Source organism: Papaver somniferum, chromosome 10 (genome assembly GCF_003573695.1).
Source record: "Papaver somniferum cultivar HN1 chromosome 10, ASM357369v1, whole genome shotgun sequence".
In the NCBI taxonomy this organism is placed as follows: Eukaryota; Viridiplantae; Streptophyta; class Magnoliopsida; order Ranunculales; family Papaveraceae; genus Papaver; species Papaver somniferum.
In genome coordinates this window covers 21,275,587-21,291,015 of record NC_039367.1, presented here as the reverse complement: position 1 = coordinate 21,291,015, position 15,429 = coordinate 21,275,587, and positions in this window count along the sequence as shown.

The following is a 15,429-nucleotide window of genomic DNA, read 5'->3' as shown; positions in this document are numbered from 1 at the left end:
GTTATACTTCGTAATTCAATATAATTCCTTGACACTTTGATTATAATAATATGACCAAGTCTAATACTAGAGCTTTATAAATATATAACTTCGCATGTTATGTTTTCATTCAAAAGCGACTTGAAAGATGTGTTAGGAGTGGAAACAAGTCAAGTCAGTATTGTTAGAGCACTGCTCGGTTGAACTCGCGAGCGTTGCTATCTCAAGCTTGTTGTCAAGTTTAGTTGTTAAAACTACAAGTCTTGATGTCTACTCTACTTATAGATAAGTCTCGGATTAGGATAGAAAGTATAGTTGAGCTTTAGATTTCAAGGCGTTCATCGATCAAAAACGAAGAACCACTAAGGGGAGCTTGTGGAACTTCATCAACAAAATGGTATGTGGAGACTTGAACTCATCTATCACTCAAAAGCCTATCTACTCTATCTCCTATTTGAGACAAAGGTTGTATAACTATATAGACTTCGATTATACACATCTGATATTTCGAGCTAAGGTTAACTCGCTCACATAAATATGTGTTGGTAAGCTTTCGCTTTAACCAAGTTCATCTTATATTCTTGACGAAAGTCAAAAGATGATCATGTGAAAATATCATGGTAACATCTTACATGATTTGTGTGAGACGATCATTTGATGTAGACTCGGAATGTTTCGCATTGATCCTTCGTCTTTACGAAGTTATCCTTTTGATAACCATTACGATTGTGAAAAGGATTCGTATAACGTTTATAAGAAAATCTAGGTTTATCACAGCACTGATTCCTTTGCCTAAAGGTTGGAAAATTACAACCTCGATCCATGTGTACTGACTTTGGAGGTTGATAAACTTTGATCTTTTGAACCTTAACTGCAGGTGAAGGTATTTCACTTTTTCCATGAGTGGAAACCTTTTGTTGAGAAGAATCACTAGCCTTGACAAATTTTACCTCTTTGTTAATACTCGGAGCATCTATTCCCTTATATCCCAATCCTCGTGTATCACGATGATTTTTACTTGCTCCTAGCATAGTGGTTGACTAGTATTGAACTTTTTCAAGTCATCTTCCAACATCTTGATTTTATCAAGAGCAGCAGCTAAATCAGCCTCAAGGCGTTTTTCTCGAGCGAGACAAGCACTTTCTATGTCATCAAAACTAATTCGTTGAGAGTTAAACCTTGCTTCAGATTCTGCAAGTTTCTCTTCCAACAAAAAGTACTTTTGATAAAGATTATCACATTCAAGTGACTTCATACGTAGGTTTTCCTCGGAATCCTTGAGGATCGATTCGTTAGAACGATTCGAAAAATTAATACCTGCGTAACATCTTCTCAATTTCTTGTTTTATCGACAGAGAGGAGTCAGAAGAGGTGAGACATGAGAAGTTGTAATCTTCTTCATATTCCACGAATCCAAAAACTTAACATACTCCGAGACTTCCTCATCAACATCTCTATCAATATCTGAATCACCTTCATCAGAAAGTTCATCCAACTGTTCTTCTAGGAGAGTTTCCCAATCAACAGTTTTTACATCAAGATAATGTTTAGATATTGACTTAGATGTGACAGTTCTCTCAGGTAAATCCAAGATTTTAGAATCGTCTGGTAATTTCTGAACTGGTACGTTATTAGAGATAGACTCATCCATAATCAGATCGCTACAAACACAGACTTATAAGGTCTTTAAACGTGTTTGTCTGCTCTGATACCAATTGAAAAAGCGGGGGTACAACAACCACACCCAATATTTCGCGTAGAAAATACCAATTGGTCCTACAAATAATATATTAGAGAGAGTCTAGTCCAATTGACCTAGTCAACTGTCTGTTTGGTCCTATTTTGTAATATAAATTATAGTGTGGTCCTAAAAATTATAGTTTGGTCCTAGGGTGATGTCATGGATGATGTAATTGTCATCTTGTAGTGGTAGAAATATCCTTTTAGATTAGGACCATATATATAGTCAAAAAGTAAGAGAGAATAAATCATTCTCAGATTTACTTTCTCTCTCCTATATTTTTAGATATAGAATTTCTCTCTCTTTTTTTCTTTTTTATTTTCTTCCTGCTAGTGATGAAGAAGATGAAGATGATGATGAACGATTCTCTCTTCTCTCTATTTTTTTCTCTGCTAGTGATGAAGAAGATGAACGATGATCATGAATATAATGAAGTTTTTTTTTTGTTTTTGTTTTTTGGTGTTTGCTTCTGTTTTGATGATGAAGAGGGTGAAGTTGAAGATTTTGCTGCTATTTATGATGATGATCAACCTTTATCATCTTCACCTGCTTGGGTAAGTTTCGTATCTACAAAAGAAGATGAAGATGATGGAGTTCATTTCTGGAATGAACTCTGGTTTGTGATAAAGATTTTGATGTTTTTTCGTCTGTTGTTGCTGCTGATGATGGAGAGGATGAAGATGAGTTGTTGCTGCTGATTAAGAAGATGAAGATGTCGGAGTTCATTTCAGGAATGAACTCTGGTTTGTGATGAATATTTTGATGTTTTTTCTTGATGGAATGAACTCATCTTCTACTACTGTTGTTGCTGTCAAAGATAGATCTGTTGTTGTTGAAGATTTAATTAGGTTTTTGTTTTTCTTGATGTTTACTGCGATTGGTGATGATGATGAAGACGAACTCAAGATAGATCTGTTGTTGTTAAAGATTTAATTAGTTTTTTTTTTGTTTCTTGATGTTGCTGCGATTGGAGATGATGATGAAGTTGAACTCGTCAAACCCTAGAAATCTGTTGCTGCTATTGAAGATGAAGATTTATGCGTTTTGTTGTTGCTGCTGCTTAAGATGAACTTCATTCCTGGAATGAACTTCATTACTGAAATGAACTTCATTTTTGGAATGAACTCTGGTTTATATAGGTTTATGTTGATGAACATAATCGTTTATATAGGTTTTTTATCAGGAGTTCATTCCAGAAATGAACTCTGGTTTATATAGGTTTTTATCAGGAGTTCATTCCAGAAATGAACTCTGGTTTATATAGGTTTTATGAGGAGTTCATTCCACGAATGAACTCTGGTTTATATAGGTTTTATGAGGAGTTCATTCCAGAAATGAACTCTGGTTTATATAGGTTTATGTAGGTTTTTTTCTTCTTAATAATTAATTTATTGTAGAATTTTAATGAAATAATGAAGTTCGTTCGTATGTGATTTAATTTGGTTTTTATTAGGTTTTCATTTGTAAGAATGAACTTTGATGGTTCATCACACAAAATGAACTGCTACAAGAAAATAAGTAAAATTAACACGGAAGGGTATTTTTGTCTGTTTTATATTATTAAATAATTATGGACCAAACAGTAAAGGCATTTTCCAAAAGGACCAAACATACATGGGCCCACCTAAAAAAGAACCAAACGATATTTTTCCCATATTTCGCTTAGCAATCTGTATGGACAAACTCCAATATACTTTCATGAGAATCAACAAGACTCAATCTATAAAAAGTATATCAAAGAGTTTTCTCTCTTTCCCGATTCAATTCTTACTCAAGCAAATAGAAATTTGCGAGTCTAATTGAATACAAGAGAAAACACTTGAACGGTACCAAAGACCAATGTTCAAGTATCAATCGATGTAAGTCAACAACCAAAGGTTGGATATTCTAATTGATTGAATCTAACGCACAACTTGTGATATTTCAATTATATAACAAAATATAATGCGGAATAGAAATAACACAGACACCAGAATTTTGTTAACGAGGAAACCGCAAATGCAGAAAAACCCCGGGACCTAGTCCAGATTGAACACACACTGTATTAAGCCGCTACAGACACTAGCCTACTACAAACTAACTTCGGTCTGGACTGTAGTTGAACCCCAATCAATCTCACACTGATCCAAGGTACAGTTATGCTCTTACGTCTCTCATCCCGGTAGGATACTACGCAAATAGAGTTTTATCTCTATTTGCGATTCTAATTGAATACAAGAGAAAACACTTGAACGGTACCAAAGACCAATGTTCAACTATCAATCAATGTAAATCAACAACCAAAGGGTGGATATTCTAATTGATTGAATCTAACGCACAACCTATGATATTTCAATTATATAACAAAATATAATGCGGAATAGAAATGCACAGACACCAGAATTTTGTTAACAAGGAAACCGCAAATGCAAGAAAAACCCCGGGACCTAGTCCATATTGAACACACACTATATTAAGCCGCTATATACACTAGCCTACTACAAACTAACTTCGGTCTGGACTGTAGTTGAACCTCAATCAATCTCACACTGATCCAAGGTACAGTTATGCTCCTACGTCTCTGATCCCAGCAGGATACGACGCACTTGATTCCTTTAGCTGATATCACCCACAACTAAGAGTTGCTACGACTCAAAGTCGAAGACTTGAAATAAACAAATTTGTATCACACAGAAAAGTCTAAAGTAATAGATAAATCCGTCTCCCACGGAAATACCTACGAGTTTTGTTCCGTCTTTTGATAAATCAAGGTGAACATGAACCAATTGATAATCCGGACCTGTATTCCCAAAGAACAACCTAGTATTATCAATCACCTCACAATAATCTTAATCGACGTGACGAAAGAAGATATCGTGGAATCACAAAAGATGAGACGAAGATGTTTGTGACTACTTTTATATCTTGCCTATCGGAGATATCAATCTCAAGCCAATCTTTGCGATTGTATTCGTGCGATAGAATATGCAAGATTAGATCACACAACTATGATAAAGTAGTATCGGTCTGGCTTCACAATCCCAATAAAGTCTTTAAGTCGTTAACCTGGTTTTTAAGAAAAAACCAAAGGTTAAAGGAGAATCGACTCTAGCTAATACAACTAGTATCACGCGGAAGGTGTGTGGATTAGGTTTCCCAGTTGCTAGAGTTCTCCTTTATATAGTCTTTCAAATCAGGGTTTGTAATCAATGTTAGCTTAGTAACAAAGCATTCAATATTCACAATTAGATGAAAACCTGATTAGACGCTAATATCTTTCAACCGTTAGATCAAAAACCTAGCTTGTTACACACAAATGAAATGCACGTTTCTAGGTTTATGTAACCGTACCCAAACTTGTACATTTGTTGGTTCAACAATAGTTCACCAAATGGTTAGCCATATGATCACTTTCATATCAACCATATTCTTCTTCACCATAACTAGTTCAAATGACTCAAATGAACTAGTTAGAGAGTTGTTCAATTGCAAGGAAATCTTATGTAACTACACAAGACACAATCGAAGCAAAACTGATTTGATTCACTCGAATCGGTTCATGAACTTTACAGCCACGGTTTACAAAATGCATTCCTTAGTTTATATAAATGTAAGTTCACAAACAATCATTTTTAGATATAACCAACTCAAGTTCGCGGAATTAAGTTCCCGAAAGGAGTTCTCAAACTCCAGCAGATTTTCTCGGGTCGAGAACTTCCGCCAGTTCGCGGACTGAGTTCACGGCTCTTGTTCCGGTTCTCTTGATCAACAAAGTTCGCAAACTTCGGTTCAAGGAATAAGGACTTATACATATATGTGTTGCCACACAATGGTTATATAATCTAAACTCTCATTTCAATCATTGAAACATTCTTAGAGGACGTTATATAGTTGTTATTCACAAATCATTTTTCGTCAAAGCAATTTTCAAAGTGATTGAAACATAACATAACTTTCGTTACTAGGTAAAGATGAACTTGGCCAAAGCGAAAGCTTACCAACACATATTTTGAGAAATAGATAGGCGAGATAAACTCGGCTCGAAATACCAAATGTGTATAATCACAGTCTATATAGCAAAACGACTTTTGTCTCAAGATAAGAGATAGAGTAGATAGACTTTTGAGTGATAGATAAGTTCAAGTCTCCACATACCTTTTAGTTGATGAAGTTCCACCAGTTCCTTGAGTAGTTCTTCTTCTTGTATGATGATCCACCATGGAGTTCTTGAGCTCAACTACACTTTCTATACTAGTATGAGACTTAGATATAGTAGACTAGAAATCAAGACTTATAGTTTTGATCACTAACATTGACAAATATGCTTGAGATAGCAACGTATGCGAGTTCGACCGAGCAATGATCTAACAACATGGTTCGATTTAATGGGTCCAAAACATATCTTATGGTTGAAGCATGCCCAATCAAAAGACTAACGTGGCATTCCTGGTCCTCAATACCCGTTCACCCTATAATATGATCTTGGGAAGGGATTGGTTACATGCAATACAGGTTGTTCCTCGCCCCATCACCAGAAACTAAAATTTATTACGAGCTCTGGTGAATATATATGTGACCCGGGGGAACCAGGAAGTATCAAAGGAATTAGCGGTTGTCTCTCTGGCTCAGCAGGAAGATCCACATGCTGGACAGAAGGGATGACAATTAAAGTTTCCAGGTAGAAGAGCGAAGCTAGAAAAACAATTAAAAGAGCTAATCTACTTGACAACCATCCCAAATCGATCTCCACCTAAAATACAGAGATCAAAAGACAAATACCAAGAATTCTAGAACGCAAACTCAGAGGAGGTCATAGAGCTCCTGAGATAGGTAAACCTCATGATGACTACGGAACCCAAAACAACTTTCATTGGAAAAGTCCATAAGCTGAAAACTAAAGTATGATCAAGCCACTTATTGATGGGTGAAAACGATTCACTGGTTTTTTGAGAAAAAATGGAAAGACGAACAATTCCTCAATTGATCAAATTGCTTAAACCTTTTGCAAACAAATGCACTGCACGGGAGTGCTTTGAGTTTGAGAGATCAATTTGTATGACTCCATCCTAAACCAAGACAATGGTCATTCCAGAGTCAATTCGGTCACTGATAAGTGCATAATTCATATAATTTTAGTATACATTCCATACTTGTTTAAGCTATTATTCTTGCATCTATTCGTATTATTACTCTTGTTTTCTCTTATTTGCCTCTAATAGGTGAATCATCCAAAAAGGAGATACAAAGTGTTGAAAAGAGCTATGAATAGAAGTATTCCAAGTATCCAAGTGCCCAAGTCCAAGCGAAGTGGAAGAAGTGCGACGAAAATGAGCAAGACGCTCAAAATCAAGAGAAGGGACAAAGACCGATCTTAACTCATTAAAATTAAGTATTTCTCATCACCATATTTATAATTGAAATATAAAAATAATGAAAAAAGAATGAGGTCATTCCGAGTTCGCATGAAGAAGTTGTGGCCAAAACAGTTTCTATTGAAAACCGAAAACGATGAAGTCCGCGAACTAGGTTCGCGTACCGGGTTCGCAGAATTAATTCCGAATATTTCTGATGGAATTTGAAGTTCGTGGACTGGGTTCGCGAACTTAGCAAGTGGAAAACGTGTTTTTACACTTTGGAAAGCCTAAGGGCACGTTTGGATTCGTTAGGTCATATTTTTGGGTTGGGTTCTTAAACCTAACTAAATACTTGGAGACCAAGAAATGTAAACCTATAAAATGGTATTAGGTTATGTAAATTGATATCTATCATCGCATCTCATATCACAAGTTCTACATCAAAACCTAGGGTTTACCCCTTTAGGGGGAAACCACCATTATCATCTTCTTTGTAATATGAGTAGCTAAATCTTTTGTTGATTAAGGATGAATTCAATGTTCTAAGCGTGAAGCTTTATTAATAATACAAATATATTGTGAGCTTTTATCATCATCGTTGTTTTTACCATATCTAGGGTTTATGAGTGATTCTTAGATTTATTTTGGGTGCGCAACTAGATTAGTCTATTGATCATTCTATTGCTAGTGGAAGTTAGGAGATAAGTAATCGTCGAATAACTCTCTACATAAGTAGAAATCACGAGACCTTACAAAGGGATTCTATGGAGGAATTGTGTGTAAAAAACACACCAGAAAGTAAACCTTGATCTAAGAGTTTTAACTACTGGGATCAACCTAATTCACAAAGCTTAAAGCATTCAATTGGATTACACCTTGAGTGAGCTACTACTTGGTGGTTCGGTTGAATAGAATCTGATATTGGAGAGCTTCCGTATCCGTGGTACAAGGAGTTTTGGGGATATCACTGAGCTAGCTTCTATTCTACGGTTGGTGATGAATGGTTCTTACGAACGATAGATAAGTATTCTAATCCTGTTAACGCTTGGTAACGGCGAAGGATTCCTTAATCATCCATTTCTTCTTATTGTCTTTATATTTATCTTACAACCAAAAACCCCCCCTTTGTCTTTTACTTTATTTTGCTGATTCAAATAACCTATCAATTACACAGCTCTCCATGGGAACGATCTCTTACTACCGCTATATTACCAGTTAATTAGTGGGAAATATCTGAATTAATTTGTTGCATTAACGACACACATCAAATTTTGGCACCGTTTCCGGGAAGCACTCGCTAATTGATTTGTTATTTGTTTAGCTTTTTTTTATTTTTGTTTTGATTTTATCTTTCTTGTGAATCGTCATGTTTCCTTACGGAAATAACATGTACGGAGCACAAGATCAATCATATAATAGTGGTAATCAATATGGTTTTCAATCTCATTCATATGGAAACTACCAACCATCCTATGGGTATAATCAAAACCAATCTTTTGGCTATGATCAATATCCTACAGAACCTTACGGATATTCTCATACATGTTAACAACTTTATGACGGGCATGTAAGTGAACAATCACAAGGATGGGAGGATAGTTATGCTTCTAATCCTATTTCTTCAAGTGTTGCAGAACAAATGTGTACCATGATGGAAGATCTTCATGTGCAAATAGAAAAATATTATGAAGGATTATATCAACGTCAACAAAGTATTGATCAACATCAACAAAGTGTTGATAAATCACTCCAAGAACTTCAAGAGGTTATTAACAACTTATGGAGAGACATAAATCAACTTAAGGAGTAAATGGAGAAAAATGAGCAACCTTTGGAAAACCTTTATAACAGTGATGAAGTTATTCCAACTCCGTATCTTTATAATGATCATTCACCTATTCAAAAGGAGGAGCCTTGGTATGACCGAACCATTGTTATGAACGGTGTGACATACTCAAATGCATATCAACGTTATAATGAACATCTGGATTACAATACCTTCAGGCCGGTTGATTTGCATGGAGTAGACCCGATTATATCTTTGTCGGAGACTCATACGGAAGACCCTAGGATTTGCACCAATGATCTAGAATTTTTGGGGAGGATTCCGATTCCGATGAAGAGGTTGACGAAGAGATTGAGATTGAGAATGAAACCAAATTAATTGATGTCGTGGAAGACCCAATTGAGTTAGATAATAATAGTTCGATAGAGGACCATGATATACTTGAGGTAAATAATTCACTGGAGATAACTAATGAGGATCCGATACAAGGTTTGTCTAATCCTTTGCATAATTCTATATATATTGATCATTTTCCTCCAATTGAAGTAGTTTCTCAAAGAGTTGTTAACCCAACTTTTAAGAAAATACCTCACTTAGGATTGGAGTCGTGTGCTTCCAAAGTTTTAACGAATTATTTTGCTTCTAAGTATCCACCACTTAATGTGTTTGATTCGAGTATTGTGTAGGTTCACCAAGCTGAGGAACCTTTTGAAGTTCCCGAATTCTATGTTCTCTATCCACTTCCGATGGTAGAAAGGACTAAGTGTGGGGGAAACTTCAATAAAGTGATAGATTCAATATTTATATGTTGTGCTAACGTTTTTGTGAAGCTATTATTTGCATTGCAGATTGTTATTTGGAAGGATTGCCAAATTTTCAGATTATTGGTGTACGGACGATGACAATAACGTCGGGCTTTGACGACGTTAAACCAAGAGCATCGTGGGAGGCGACCCATCGGTTTTGTATCTCTATCCCTTTTTGTTTTTAGTTTTCTTAGATTTTCATATCATATCTTGCATTCCCATCTTAGATTTTACAAAGTCCTATATAATGAAAGTTTTTACGTATTCTCGTCAGAAAATTCTGACTGCGCACTTGTTATGAAAATAGCTCTCGAGACTTATACGGAGTCCGATTTGAGTGGTTGACCCAAAATTTTAAAAAGAACATACATCATTTCATTTCCAAAAAGAAAATATGAATTCGGAGTCTGTTAAGTTGGAGCGATAAGCCTGGACATTTGACTTTCGGTATTTTTCCAGAACTTTTTCAGATTGCATTTCAGTCAGTCCGGAGGCCATCAAAGTCAGACCATTTTCGAAACACTGTGCCCTTTTGACACCTTATAGATAAGACATAGGCGAACAACTTTAGTTTAGGATGTTTTTCCTAGTTCCCTACCCATTTGTACAGGTTTTGAGTTTTTCAGGGCTGTGTTGATGGTGGTTTTTAGTTTAGAGTCAAAATCGTAAAACTGTACATCTGACATGACGTCACTATGACCATTAGCACATTTATTGAATCAATCAGCATTCCTACGTAAGAATTACCGGGGTACCCTTTTTTTTACATGGGTCAAGTTCCACGGCAGAACCCTTAACACTGACTGACATCATCTATGCCAAACCCTAATTCTCATGCTACCGCTCCAAGGCAAGCCAACCATGCCAGCTGCACCATTGTGCCAATGGAAGACCATGCCAGCCACGTCACCGCTCCAAAGAATGCCAACCATGCCATCCACACCACTGTGCCAATGGCATACCATGCCAGCCACATCTCCGCGCCAAGGCATGCCAACCATGCCAGCCACACCACTGCGCCAATGGCATGCCATGCCAGCCGCACCTCCGCGCCAAGGCATGCCAACCATGCCAGCCGCACCTCCGCGCCAAGGCATTCCAACCATGCCAGCCGCACCACTGCGCCAATGGCATGCCATGACAGCCGCACCTCCGCGCCAAGGCATGCCAACCATGCCAGCCGCACCACATGTGCCAATGGCATGCCAACCACCTTGCCGCTCCATACCATGCCGGCCTTCCCTATGTGGCTACCAAACCGAAGGCGTGCGATGATCAACGACCACCCTTCCATCTTAGATGCAAATCTTAGCCGTCCAAGATCGCCAAACAACGCATGGTAACCTTTGGCCCAAAACCCTAGTTTTGGCCACGCCAAACCGTGCCAAGTCATGCCATGCCACATGTGTCAATGGAATGCCAACCACCTTGCCGCGCCATACCATGCCGACCTTCCCTATGCGGCTACCAAAACGAAGGCGTGCGATGATCAACGGCCACCCTTCCATCGTAGATGCAAATCTTAGCCGTCCAAGGTCGCCAAACAACGCATGGTAACCTTTGGCCCAAAACCCTAGTTTTGGACAAGGCATGCCATGCCACATGTGCCAATGGCATGCCAACCACCTTGCCGCGCCATACCATGTCGGCCTTCCCTATGCGGCTACCAAAACGAAGGTGTGCGATGATCAATGGCCACCCTTCCATCTTAGATGCAAATCTTAGCCGTCCAAGGTCGCCAAACAACGCATGGTAACCTTTGGCCCAAAATCCTAGTTTTGGCCACGCCAAACCGTGCCAAGGCATGCCATGCCACATGTGCCAATGGCATGCCAACCACCTTGCCGTGCCATACCATGCCGGCCTTCCCTATGCGGCTGCCAAAACGAAGGCGTGCGATGATCAAAAACCACCCTTCCATCTTAGATGCAAATCTAAGCCGTTCAAGGTCGCCAAACAACGCATGGTAACCTTTGGCCCAAAACCCTAGTTTTGGCCACACCAAACCGCGCCAGGCATGCCATGCCACATGTGCCAATGGCATGCCAACCACCTTGCCACGCCATACCATGCCGTCCTTCCCTATGCGGCTACCAAAACGAACGCCTGCAACAATCAACGACCACTTTTTCATCTAAGATGCAGATCTTAGCCGTCCAAGGTTACCAGCTAACGCATGGCAACCTTTGGCCCTAGTTTGGTTGCGCCTAAACAAAGCCAAAACCCTAACTTTTTGCCGCGCCTAAACTAGGCCATGTTAAAGCCATATTGATCATGATTTCATGCCACTGGCTACCAAAATGAAGGCCTGCAACAATCAACGGCCACTTTTTCATCTAAGATGCGGATCTTAGCCGTCCAAGGTTACCAGCTAACGCATGTCGACGTTTGGACCTAGTTTGGTCGCGCCTAAACAAATCCAAAACCCTAACTTTTGGCCGCGCCTAAACCAGGCCATATTGAAGCCATCCTGATCATGCTTTCATGCCACTGGCTACCAAATGAAGGGTTACAATAATCAATGGATACCTTTCCTCTTAAGATGCAAAATCTCGACCGTCGAAGGTCACCACCGAGTCGGCAAGTCTCCCGAGATCAACTTTCCAGACAACAAAAACATGCTACATTTTTTCCACGAAAATGCTCGATACATCAACACATGTCACAAACTGGGGGATGCTCATTGGGTATTGGTTTGGCAGTTTACAGCGTGCGGCGTACACTACGCCCGTTATAAGACAGTATCATAAGGATTAGGTGGTTAGTAAATACATGGAGTAATGGTGAAACGCTTTCTTTTATGGAACATCAATTCCATGCGTTACCGGTTACCACCTCCTCCCATTTACTCACCCGTTTTCCATTTCTTAATGAGACCAGAGTACGTTTCACTTCTACTAGTATAAATACGCATTACCTATTTCCGCCGGACAACAAGTTCAGGTCAGGAGGATATAACACTCAGAAAATATTTGCTATCTTTCCATCTGTTAGCTCCCCACTTTCTAATACAAGTCGTGAAACAACTACTCTTCCAGAATCAACTATTATGGTCTCAACACTCTCTTCGGTTCCCTCCCCAAAACCGACCCTTGTCCTTCACTTTGTGACCGAAGCAAGTCTGGAACGGCCATTTCTTGGTTTAGGCCGGATTTGTACATATTGATCTCTCGAATCTAAAGTAAACCCTTGCAGTACATTGTTTAAGGTTTAAACTCGTTTCTCACCCACACACCCGAAATTACCAAAATAAGCAGAAATCGTTTTCACCCTCAAACAATTGGCGACCATAGTGGGAGTTTGATCTTTCGGTCACGATGTCAATTTTCAATCATCAATCTCATACCTCGACCCAGATGTCAGGACAGTAAAATCAAACGATCCGTTCAGGAATCGACGACTCAGCTACCAGGCGGCTCGATTACCAGTCGTGACACGACAAGGGACGACTGGGAACTTCCGAGGGGTTAAAAGCAAACGATCCGCCCAGGGATTGGCAACACGACAAGGAATGACTAGGGACTTTCCACATTCACGGTGATGTTTCCCACAAAACTCGGTCTTACTTCCGGGAGATTCCTTTTTCACTAGAAGATCCAAAAACCGAGTAAGTCTTTCGTAGACAAAATACGTGGTTTACTACTTCAGGTTTTCACGTGAATGATGAAACCAATAGCCGTGTTATGTTTCATCTCATGATCTCTGTCGACAAGCAATGCTCACGATTCAGTGGCTTTCCTGGGATGTTTGTACCATTCGCAATCGTAACCAGAAAACATCGTTATTCTAAAAACTGTTCGTTCCAAATAATAATCCAAAACCCTCAAGGTAACATTTGCTTGTCAAACCAAAAATCCAGGAAATCAAAACCGTAAACTAGGCGTTTCATTTTCCTTTCAAAAAAAAAACCTAAAATAAGAAGTTCAGAAGACAGAAATGCGTCCAAGGAAAGTTTTTCAACAATGGCTTGCTCTTCTTGGCAAAATCCTCTTTCGTGCTTTGGAGAGCCACCCTCTTCAACTTCAGCTTCCTGGACAACTTTTCGACTTCCGTTTCCTGCTTCTTCACCATATCCGCAGAAGGACCTTCGACTGTTTTGGCCAACAACTTTTCAACTACAGAGAAACCTTCAACGAACCAAGGAACATTGAACTCGAAGTTTACACACGTGTCATGATGGAACCTCCATCTCGAGACTACATCCTCAGAAACAGTATTACCAGTCACATTGCACATGTCGTCAATCAAAGACAAAGCTTCCTCCACACGCTTCACCAACGCAAATCGACTACTAATTTTCTTGGTCGTGGCAATATGTCCGTAGCTTTCCCATATACTGGTGTATAGCACCGCGTGTTTGGCTGGAACGCTAAATCCCGCGATCAACACATGATCCGGATGAGGAACCAGATATGGAGGGTTGAAAGTGGCGCCCACGACTGCATCAACAACCGGCAAGGGATTCCTAACGATAATTGCACCTGCGGCCACTGGATTACTCTCCATTTTCTGAGTCACAACGACGTTTTCATCTCGATCAACATCCATTTCAAGGTCGCCCGGTGCGGCTGTCACAGTTGGAGACAAAGTTGTATCTCCGCCAGTCTCCGTCTCAGGCCATCTTCAGAAACGTCTTCCCCATATGATATCACGGATTATATATTTTCCAAAGAGAAAGGAAGAGAGGAAAGAAGAAAAAACATGCGGGAGACTCACTGATTCGCTTTCAGACCGACTAAAGGAAGATTCAGCACTGTTGTCAGAAGAAATACTCTCGCCATCATTGGATTCTGAACTTTCATCCTTCTAGGGTTCCCCATCACCATGGATAGGCTCAGCACCGTCACCCTTCGTTTCGAGAAACGATGTTTTCTGACTACTTGCAAGTTTGGTAAAGGTGTTCACGCTGCTGAGAACCTGGGAAAGATACAAAGACGGATACTCAGAAAAGAAACAAGGATATACGCGATCCAACCAAAATCAAGAGAAAAAGCATACCCGCATATTAGACGAACTGAAATTCGGTAGGGATGTCGAATCTGACTGGGAACCGTCTGCACGGCATTTAGACCCTCGCTCCTTCACTTGGGGACTATCTGCATTCGGGCTAAAGGATTTTCGCTTGGTCGAAGAAGGATCCCTCAACAGTCGGTGCTCCGCTAAAACCGCAAGAGAAGGCTTACCGCGACGGTTTTCTACCACATCATTCACGAATCCATGGATAGTGAGAAACTCATCCTGCCAAAATATGTTATATTTGGATGTTGTTGATGGATTTCGTTCCGCGAGCGTAAAAAGGAGACTTTTATCCGACACAAGAACACTAGCATCGAGAACAGTTGGCAACGTGTCTTCTGGAACAACCGGCTGAAGAATGAGTGGGACCTCTTGGTCAAAACCCATATGCCGAGCCGCCCTATCGATATTGTAAGAAACTGCTTTGCAAGATCCTCGAAAGAAAGACGACACATAACCGGGCATGCAGCTTCACGTGCGCATCATCTCTCCAACACTCGTATCCTCTTTATCAGAAGACAAAGACATGCTCGAAGCAGGAGCAAAGGTATTGATCTGAGTTATGGACGCACGCACCAGATCCCATGGAAGAAAATTGACCGTGTGCGAGTTGTCAAGGAATCCAACCAGGTTTGAACCAATCTTTGGGCGCCTATTCGACCAGCGCAGTATCCTAGAACCACCCCAAGACTCGGGAAGTACGGCCAACGGTTTTGGAGCATACCTTTCGAAGTGCTCCCACAACCACGCTTGGAGAAAGGCGGCATG